We start from the raw sequence: 10,897 nt of genomic DNA on the forward strand, positions 1-10,897 counted from the left end.
TTAACTCTTAATTCCAACATTTCCTTCTAACCCAAAGAGAAGGGCATACTTTAACATTTTTTTCAGTTGAGTTGGCACCATGCAGGACTTCATCATGAAAACATGCTTGTCATGCTGGTCTTTCTTCAAGTCCTGCTCACCAGGCCCTCCCTTCCTGACCAGGCCCTAAAAGAGAGAGTCACACCCATGGAAGAAAGCAGCTCTTGGCTTTCTTGAGAGGCTTCCTTTCCCCACTCCAGTGGAAGTCTGATCTTGTTTTTTGGCAGTTGCCATGGGAGCGGCGTGTGCTGCAAGGGTGACTCCATCACTAAAACAAATACAGGCAAAGAGCTAAGAAGCATATTTCAGCCTTCAGTGCTTCAAACCCCGAGGAATGAAAACAATCTGTGCAATTTAAATAGAATAAATCCCAATGCCCCCAAGGGAAGCGGGAGTTTATTTTTAGGCTACAAGCACTGCCACCCAGGCTTTAGGAATGACAGACTGAAAGTCCAGATTGGTGTCGAAGTGCGTTCGTTGCACTGCGGGTTTGCGGCCCTTAGCTGGGCAGGGAGGCAGGGAAACAAACCTGTGCGGGGCTTGCTTCCCAGCCTCCCGGGCCGCCTGCTCCTGCACCCTATTAGCCATGGCTGCAGTTCACAGAGGGGGCCTCAGAGCAGACCCGCTTGCTCAGCATCTTCGCCATCCCTGGTGCCGGGGCGTGGTGCGCACGGCCAGTGGCCACACGCGGCGCTGGGCTGGCAGGTGGAGCCGGCGCTGTGGGATGCGCGGGCCCGGCCGTGTGGCCACAGTGATCACCAACCAGATAGAAGAGGCACCTGCCAGCACGTGGGAGCTGCCCCTGGTGCCCAGCACCCTAGTGGGAATCAGAGGGATCCTGGCGATGGAGGGCGCCCGAGGCCAGCTCTTGCCAAGGCCGTGCCAGTGGATGAGGGCGCATCAGGTCCGCACCAGCTCCGATCCAGGCAAGACCTGGACCGGTCCCCAGATAGCTGTATATACAAGCTAGATAAGGAAGAAAGGTATTCAGTGCCTTACCTTATAAAACATGATTAGGGCATCATAGTCCTGGCTTGGTTTTGAAATGATAGTTTTCAATTATGTTATTATTGGCCATTTATTATTACACATAAATATTAAAAGCCAACATTAAGTTATTTAAAAATTAATAGACTTTTTAAAAGGGCAGCTTCAGTTTTACAGAAAAATTGAGCAGAAAGTCCAGAGAATTCCATGTGTCCCTTCTCCCCTCCCCAGTTTCCCTCTTAACATCTTGCATTAGTGCAGTAGGTTTGTTACAACTGATCAATCAATATAGCTACATTATTATTAACTGAGTCCATAGTTTACATTAAGGTTCACTCTTTGTATTGCACTGTTCTATGGGTTTTGACAAATGAATGCCATGTACGGATCATTACAGTAGCACACAGGATAGTTCCACTGTCCTAAACACCCCCTGTGCTCTACCTATTCATCCCTCTCCCAACCCCTGGCAACCGCTGATCTTTTGTGTCACTATAGTCTGACCTTTCCCATAATGTCATATAGTTGGAATTATATGGTATGTAGCCTTTTCAGATTGGCTTCCTTCACTTAGCAGTGTGCATTTAGGGTTCTTCCATGTCTTTCATGGATTGATAGTTTTGTTTTTTTTTTTAATCACTGAATAATATTCCATTGTATGGATAGTCTATAGTTTGTTCATCCATTCACCTATCGAGGGACATCTTGGTTGCTTCTGATTTTTGACAATTAGTTATCGCCCCTTTTTAGTATCTGTAATTAAAAGCTTACAAATCAGAAGTAATCTTAATACAAGTATTAAACATGATTATCAATGACATTCTGCATCCAAACACATTTGGACACATTTGGACACTGTGATGTCACTCTTACATTGTTCTAACAACTCTTCTGCCTTCTGTTCTTGCACAGATCAGGTACACAAAGAAATACTTTTAGAAGTTTAATTATTATAAAAATGATTCCTTTTGTATTGAACTACATCAACTATATTTCAATTTTTAAGTCTCAAGCACAAGAAAAAAAGCAAACAAAAAACCCCCCAAATTAGAAAAAAGGATACCCACTTCAGGTGAACATTTTTTTTCAAATATGGAATATATAAAGTGAGAAGCAAACACTCACTCCCACACTAGTCCCCAGCTCCATTCCCGCTCCCCAAAGGTAACCACTCTTAACATTTTTATATGTATCTTTCTAACTACTTCCTCTTCATATACAAGCATTCCTGTATATTATCTTTTTTTTTTTTTTGGTAACAAAATATATATGCCTTTTGCAATATATGTGTGTAAATGATTTCTAAAGGTGACCTGCTTTTGTTTGTGAGAAAGTGCGTTTGAAAATATAGTCAAATGGAACACTTATTTTAAATCCTCCTTTTGGCATCTTCAATAGGATAGAGCCTTTTGATTCCCTTTCTCCAAAATGTTACCCTGTTCCGTGGTCCCTAGAGCTACACTAAGTGAGCAATACGCTGATATCACTCCTGAGCAGGAGAGAGTCTGGAAGTTGGCTTATTCATCTTACTCCCAACTGCAGATTCCTAGATCAGCCATCATTTATCTTCTCTTATTCTCACTACATTCTTGGTGATGCCACCCCTTCCCCAAGAAGCGACTTGTCTCTTCCCTGGTAACCAAAGTTCCACTCAGAGTTTCTCATATAGTTTTAGTACAATAAATTCTTTTATGGGGGGTAACTTTTAATTTCCCCACGTACTAATAGCATAAAGGCTGTTTTTGTTTTTGTTCTAAGCCTATGCACTTCTCTCATATATCTATCCTACCAAGCACATCTGTAATTCTTTGGAAAATGGGCATAGAAAATAATACAAGTTCCTAAACTCCAAGAGGGGAAATAATAACCATAGGAGGGGCTCAAAGGGTAACCAAATATTCATCATTTCCATATAGAAGGCCCAGTTGCAGAAACCACTCCCTCTTATAAACCATTGCTTTTGCAGTGATCGTTTACAATTGAAACATCTTTCTATAGAATAAAATATGAGTGTTTTTACATTGGGTCTTTGGACCTCTCAGAGGATGTTTTATTCTTTTAAAAGCTGTCTTGAATACTCAGGTTTGAACACTATGTCTTATTAAACTGTGTTGGGAAAAGGATCTCCTCTCAGTGGGTGCTCTCAGTAAATGAATGAGCCCCTGCATTGGCACTTGGGTTGGTTCCACTGACAGAGCCTTTGCACAGAGTCAGCTGCACTCTCTAAGTCTGGTGGATGAGCAAAACCATAGTTCAGTGAGAGGCCACTTTATATAAGAAATTCCTGCCTGAGAAATTCCATTCAGTTCTTGTGTGTCTGTTTCAGTAGGCTCTTGAACATCAACTAAATAAAAAAGTGGAAAGCAGAGTGGAAAGAAGCCAAACAATGGGCATCAGGAAATATAAACTATCCAGGGAGTTAACAGTAAGGGAAGAATGATGGGCTTCATATGATGCATATGGAATATTAATATTTCATTTATCTAAGTTGTATAGATAAGTGTGTATAATTAGGAGAGATTAGGGATCATCTTTTTTTTTTTTTCCCAATCATCTAGCACTGTTACCAGCAAATGGTCACATTTGTTCTATTTTTAACCACTACATGTGTAATATAAGGAATTGAGGTGGAAGAAAATACTACAATGGCTCTTCTATTTGTAAAATCCCTAAGCCCACATGTGCAACAAAAATTAGGGCATATGTAAGTGGTGGGGTGACAGAACAGTAAAGTCAACCCAGTGCATAATCACATGGTCTCGTTATATTCCTAAATTCCTAAAATCAAGTAGGTTAGAGGGGACTATTTACCAGGGCCGAGTCTCCCGTAGATAAATTACTAAACACCATGAATTACTTGGCCAAATGCTATATCACTGTTTAGATTATGCTTTGATACAATAATTAAACAAACAATTTGGTCACTGAACAGCCCATTTGTAAGTACATGCGGGCTACTCATAGGTATGGAAGGTACTCTGCGACCCTGAGATTCTAGGATACTTTTGAATATTTTCAGGATGTCCACCCACTTGGTACAAACTGTCCGAAGGGGACAACTAGCCAACTGCTCTTCCAGTGAGCTCCGTGTACCACAGCAATTCAATCTAACAAGCACAAGTAACCTGAAGATTTGTTGCTACTTCTTAGTTTGAAATATCTTCAGGTTCAAGAGCTCTATCCCTTCTGTATTCACATCAGGTTACATGAACAAAATCAAACACCTCCCCTTAGTTAAACAGGTCAACAGCCTGTTACAGACAAATGCATGTTAAAATTTTTGTGTCCATTGGAAGGACACAGACCAATAGGTAAATTCCTAATTTTATTTTATTTTACTTCTTAGGCTTTTTTTTTTTTTTTGGTCTGGAGAGAAAAATGATTAAAAAAGAGTTTTGCTTTGGGGTTTTTCTTTTGCTATTTATATCCATGAAGTCAATTTTATATATCTTATTATGGCAATAAGCTGTTATTCGTAAAATGCTATGTTGTATTTTCTATGTGAGCATTTACTTACTTGATTTGTTATTTACCATTCCATTGTCCATCAGATGTGACACACCATCCTAACTGAATTCCAATAATATCTCTGATGATATTTTAACCACTTGTTTATTAAGCAATTTTAAAGGCACATTGTTCGCTTTAAAACTCTATACAGGGCTTCCCTGGTGGCACAGTGGTTGAGAGTCTGCCTGCCAATGCAGGGAACACGGGTTCGCGCCCTGGTCTGGGAGGATCCCACATGCCGCGGAGCGGGCCCGTGAGCCACAATTACTGAGCCTGCGCGTCTGGAGCCTGTGCTCCGCAACAAGAGAGGCCGCGATGGGGAGAGGCCCGCGCACCGCGATGAAGAATGGCCCCCACTCGCCGCGACTGGAGAGGGCCCTCGCACAGGAACGGAGACCCAACACAGCCATAAATAAATAATAAAATAAATAAAATATTAAAAAAAAAAAAAAAAAACCTCTATACAATCATCTGATCATTTTCCTTTCAATGTAGCTAATAAAAATACAGGAAGGGGTTAGATATTTACAGAAAGTATCTCAAGTAATTGGGAACAATTGGTGCTTTCACATTTGCACATTTCTCTTTGGAGGGAAGGTAATAAAACCCCTAAGTAATTACAGTCAAATAGCCCTCCAGCTGTGTCATTCTGAGCACATAAATCACATCTTGTCAATACTACATCAGTAAATGGGCCAAATAACAGTAATATATCTGAATTCTGTAGAACTATTAATAGAATATGAACAAGTAAATCTGAAATCTGAAAGGGTTCTATCCGGAATAGAATCTATTTTCATAAAAGGAAGTGAGAATTCGAACAAAGACAGAAAGAGTTTATTTCTTGCCATGCACCCTCCAGGTTGTCAGAGAAGTCTTGTTAGATGTGCCTTAAGAGGATGGGGAGGAAGACCCTCCTATGTCCGTGTATCTCTGTCCACATTGTGTGTAATATCCTCCATGCCATCCTAATGTCAGACAGAGACAGCCTTTTCTGGACCTTATGGATTCTGAAGTCCAGTTTGTGACTCTGACAATACCTCTATGCTGAGAGAATGTAGCTGTCTAGTTTATCTACCTTTGCAGAAACAGACGCAATGCACAGTATACACACCTCTAGCACTCATTTGTCTGAATTCGACTTTTAATAAGTATGGAACAGGAAAGCCACGCTTTCTTTCTAAAGTGCTTCAGAACATGTGGCAGTGGCTACCCCTTACATAAGTCAGCGTGTGTCTATTTTCAATCATTGGTGGTCCCTAAGCATTTCTGTCTTATACTTTTTGTGAAGTGGATGTATTCAGGAAGACATTACAGGATTAAAAAAAAAAAAAAGCCGCATCGTTCATTCATTTATTCATACACTTATTTGATAAAAAATAACTACCAGACTCCTGCCATATGCCAGGCGCTCTGTAGACACCGCGGATGCAGAGGTGAGCGATATCCTCACCGGTTTTGGTGGCAGTTGAGCATCCATCCAAGACGTTTCCTATAATGTGTGTGAAAAGAAGCATCGCTCCCACCGCCTGCCAGATATTCCCGCTTTACCCCGAAGTGGAGAGGAGGTCCTCAGGGTGACGTGTCCCTAGGCGCCCGGGGTGAGCGACGGGGCCAAGCGTGGAAGCGGGGCTGCGGCCGCCCGCGGCGGGAGCCCCCAAGTCCGCGGACCCGCTCTCCGGGCGGGGCGAGGCGGCGCGCTCCGCTCCAGGCCGCGCCCTCCGCCGGGGCCTCCAGGGGGCGCTCGCGCCCAGGCCAGGGGGAGCGCGGGTTTCCTCAGAAGGTGGAAACTCGGCTGAGAAGCCGTCCCCCGCCGCCCGCCGGCACCCCGCTCCCCCTTCCCGCTCCCCGGTGCCCCCACCTCCCGCCCCGAGTGACTGAGGGCCGAGCGGCCCCGCCCCCGCCGCCCGGAGTGGACCCGGTGCCCGCGGAGCCCGAACTCCCGGCTTCGTCGTCTCTTACCTCCGCCGGCGCCGAGCAGCCCCGGGGCCCGCGGGGAGGGCGGTGCGACCGCCGACCCCGCCCACGGCCGCCACGCCGCCCAGGGGACGGACCCGGCGGGCGGAAGCCCAGTCCGCCCTCGGGGCCGCGCGTCAGGTAAGAGGGTGTGGGCCCTGCACCCGTCCCGGGCTGCGGCGCGAGACCAACCTTTGAGGCGCAGGCGTTCGCCCGGAGCCGCAGCTGCTGTGTAGGAAGAGCTGCGCGCGGCGTCTTAGTCCGGGGAACTTTGGCCCCTCGTCTCGCCCCTGCCCTCCGCTCGGCTTGCTCGGCCCGGCCGTGGGTGGGGAGGGGCCGACTTGCGCGTCCTGAGGGGAATCGGGGGCGGGGAGGCGCAGGGTCCCGGCTGGGGTGGCAGCGCCCCTCGTCCTGACGGCGGGGAAGGGCCGAGGGAGGGCTGTGCTGGGTTCCGGGGCTGGACCCGCCGCCGTGGGACTCAGCCTCTCCGCCTCCTAACCTCCCCTTCCCCGCCCTTACAGTGGGTTCCAATAATATTTAATTGGCTCTCGGGTTTAAAACTCATCCATAGACTCTCAGGTCCCTTGATTCAGCCAAATTCCTCTGAGCTCCTTCCTCGGCTAGATAAAGTGCCGGGGGGGAGGGGACGGGGGAGGGGACTGGAGGGACCCCTGAAGCGCTGGCCTGAGCCGACTGAAGAGGTCGGGACCTGCGCCGTCACAGACGCCAGAGGACCCTTAGGGCGGAGTCCAGGGGCACAGTTAGGAGGTGGTCCGAGCCGCGTCGAGTGAGTATTGATCACCGTCGAGTGAGGAGCGGGCTGGCCCCTGAGAAGTACTGTGAGGAAGATGCGTCCCCCATCCCCTCGAAGGAAGTGGGTGGCCTTTAAGGCTCTAGTTCCCCCACGCACACCCCACCCCCCGACCTCCAGGCCCGAGTGGTCCCTGGCGGCCGTGCAAGCCTGGCTTTCAGCCCCGGAACTTGCCAAGCTCCCAGAAGAGTCCGGGCTGCAGATGTGGTCCCCGGGGGCTAGAGCTTAAGAAGCGCTGCACACCCCCGGGGGGAGGGGCGGGTCCTGGAGGTGGAGGGAGGAAGGGTGGACGGAGTAGTGGGGCGGGGTAGGGAGGGGTGAGTGCCCTGGGAGACTTTGAGAAATACCGCGCCCCCCCCCGCCCCCGCGACGGATCCATTGATGCCGTAGGATTCCGGCGCCTTTTGGGAAGAGGTGCCTCTGCTTCTTTACTCCTGTGTTCAGAACTATGCAAAACCAACTCTTCATCCTCTTGCTGCTCTGCCAGGATTTTTAAAGCACTGCTCAATTCTTGGCTCACTTGGTTCTTGGTTCCCCAAATAGCAGTTTTGAGCTGTCCAAGGTATTTAAAAGTGTTCTCCTTAAAGTGAGACTGAACCCTACTCTTCTGGAAAAACTACCCTAACTTCAAAGGAGATATTCTCTTCTGCCCATTCTTTCCTTCTGCTGCCCTCTTAACAATCCCTGTTCTCAAAGATGTTTGTGTTTCAGTTTTTGCTTTATGTGGAAACAACCTTCCCCCTGCACCCCCCAAAAAACTTTCCTAGAACATAGGTGTTTCAAACCCATGACAGTGTTTTGTAGTTAGTATACACTGGTTAAACTGCATAGCAATCCCCCAAGAACCAGAGGCAAGCAACAACTTTACTACTTATTTTATTTGATGCCCTTCAAGTTTAGGAAGATCCCATTTTTATTACCCAGCAGATAAGACAGAGCCCTGGATGGCTGTGGCTGTGATTAGGTAACTTCTGATGTTTTCATTTCCCTTACTGAGCTGCTGCTTCTAGATTAAATTCGTTTTATTGCCTGTTCATTTTTAAAGAAAGACTGACAAAGTCACTCTAATAGATGAGGGGGTCTGAGCTCAGAGTAGGTCAAAGGTGCTCACATGTAGGGAGATGGATAAAAATAGCAGGAGGGGACTTACCTGGTGGCGCAGTGGTTAAGAATCCGCCTGCCAATGCAGGGAACACGGGTTCGAGCCCTGGTCCGGGAAGATCCCACATGCCGCGGAGCAACTAAGCCCGTGCGCCACAATTACTGAGCCTGTGCTCTAGAACCTGCACTCTAGAGCCCACGAGCCACAACTACTGAGACCATGCTCCATCACTACTGAAGCCCGAGTGCCTAGAGCTCGTGCTCTGCAACAAGAGAAGCCACTGCAATGAGAAACCCGTGCACCCCAACGAAGAGTAGCCCCTGCTCGCCGCAACTAGAGAAAAGCCTGCGCGCAGCAACGAAGACCCAACACAGCCAAAAATAAATAAATAAATAAATTTATTTTAAAAAAATATATATATAGCAGGAAGGTTGGCAAGTACAGCCAGGTCACCTGCGTTAATTGTGCACACTAATAAAGGCCAGAATCTCCTCATTTATCTCTGGTGGGAAGTTCTGATGGTTTCAGAGGATCAAACTGAAACTGCATCAAAACTGGGTGGAAGTATCCATCCACAGTCGGAGTGGCTGTTGTATCCTGGATAGTTTTTAAATGGTCGGATAGGAAGAGCTTGCCTGCAGTGGAACCAAAGGTCTGCTCACGTGTCAGCATGTGAAAGCGCTCATGGACATCAACCCTATACCGTTCCTATGAGCGCTCTGTCGCATGTTTATTCTTCAGACACACTCCCAGCATAATTTATTGGGAGCAGGAGCCGATGAGGTCCAGTGTGCTTCCAAGCATAAGACAAGCACTTTCCTTGAGCTTCTAAATATTTATTTAAAAATAGTTGCTCTGAGGTTTGTGAGTTGTTTTTTAATTGTGCTTAAAAGACTTCCTATTTACTTCCAGGTCTCTGGTAGCAACATGGCATTTTGCTTGAATCATTGGTTTGTCTTAAGGAGACCTTGCTTTGGGAGATTTTGATTAAAAAGTGCCTTGTACTACAGGGTTTCTTGATCTGCGTGTAGACTTCTGATTTTAAAATACTGCATTTCAGTTAGTAGGAAGCAAAGATGTTATCTGTTTCCAGAAAAGTTTCATGTAGTATTCCAGAAAATAGAGGCTTTGATTCATCCCATCATCAGATGATTGGAGTCCATCATAGTGTCTGAACAGCTTTAGATTATATTGACTAGAAGGAATAATCACAGAGAAAAAAAAGGGTTAATTGGAATCTTTATTCTCATCTGCATTTGAGTCTTTTGCAACCCAACTGAATGTATTTATATGATTTGCACCATGCATTTCTCTGTCTTCTCTTCACAAGTTCCCTGAAATGTAACACTCTGGACCTTTACAGCCACCTTTATTTACATAAAGAAAGGATTTTTCCATTTGGAGATAAACATGTTGGAGGTGGGTAGTTAATATTGTGTATAATCAATGTCCCACATTTTCAGAGGGGCCTCAATCCAGAACAAAGAATGAGAAGAGGACTCTGATGCTAGCTGCCCCACTGATTGGGAGAAGGTCTCTATACCAGCTGGGAAAGTCACTTCATGAGTCTTTGTATTTTTTAATCAGATATATGATCAGAGGATCTGTACTGCATGCATTTTGAAGAGAAAAGGGGCTGAATTTGTTCTCTATATTTACTTTTTCTATGTTTGTCATGTTAATATTTAAAAAACAACAAACAAAAACCCCTTTGTATCCCTGCAGTAACCCATATTGCCTTGGCAACAGTAGCTAGCCCAGAGGAGTCACAAAACATCAAGACAGAAAATTTTAAACGCACTTAAAATGTCAGATGGTTCAAGATCATCCTGTAATGCATTAGAACTGACCTTCCAGCATGTAATAGAGTTGCTTTTAACTGCCTTTCTCCTGATTGAATGTAGATGGGAAAGACACATTACAGAACTTAAATTCTTTTTAGGATGTTCTAAAATTTTATGGTTTTTCTTTTGAGGGAAATATTCTTTGAAAATTAAGGGGGTTGGAATTACAAATCCTTTCTTTGAGTGAGGCGTTCTTATGGAGATTGGTGATAAGTCCAAAATCAAGCTCAATCAATGGGTCAGGCAAGATGTGCTATCTTTTCTATGCTATTTGAAATAGACAATATATAGTAGAACCTCAATTAGCATTAAACTCAGTGGATATCTGCTAAAACTGTGACTGCAGAATAAAAACATAGTAATGCCTATATATACTTGAAGTCTTTTCTGTACTAGAAATCTCATTTATGTGGGAGCTTTCTGTTTAGTGTATGAACTACTAAATATATACGAAATACAGTATATGTTTTCCTTAAGTTAGCAAGTGCTGCGAAGTTCTGCATAGACTTCATGACCCAACTATAGGACATTTTGGAGTAATGCTTTCATCTCTTTTTTCTTCCTCTCATTTTAAAATCTCAATATATTTTTCTGTATTGTTGTATTGATTTATTTTTGTTTGCTGCTACAAACTCCTTCTTTTTTTTT

At 45.2% G+C, this 10,897-nt stretch overlaps 1 long non-coding RNA gene across 1 annotated transcript; it reads right to left on the minus strand.

The window, feature by feature from the left end:
- Window positions 1-316: 316 nt before the first annotated feature.
- Window positions 317-7,470, minus strand: LOC309651747. The gene is made up of 3 exons (XR_014258357.1): window positions 6,685-7,470; window positions 4,994-6,028; window positions 317-4,677 (listed from the first exon to the last, which is right to left on the minus strand). It is a non-coding gene; the product is annotated as an uncharacterized lncRNA (long non-coding RNA).
- Between the last annotated feature and the right edge of the window lie 3,427 nt (window positions 7,471-10,897).

The sequence above is a fragment of the Balaenoptera physalus genome (assembly GCF_965194825.1).
Source record: "Balaenoptera physalus genome assembly, chromosome: 21".
NCBI classification, from domain to species: Eukaryota; Metazoa; Chordata; class Mammalia; order Artiodactyla; family Balaenopteridae; genus Balaenoptera; species Balaenoptera physalus.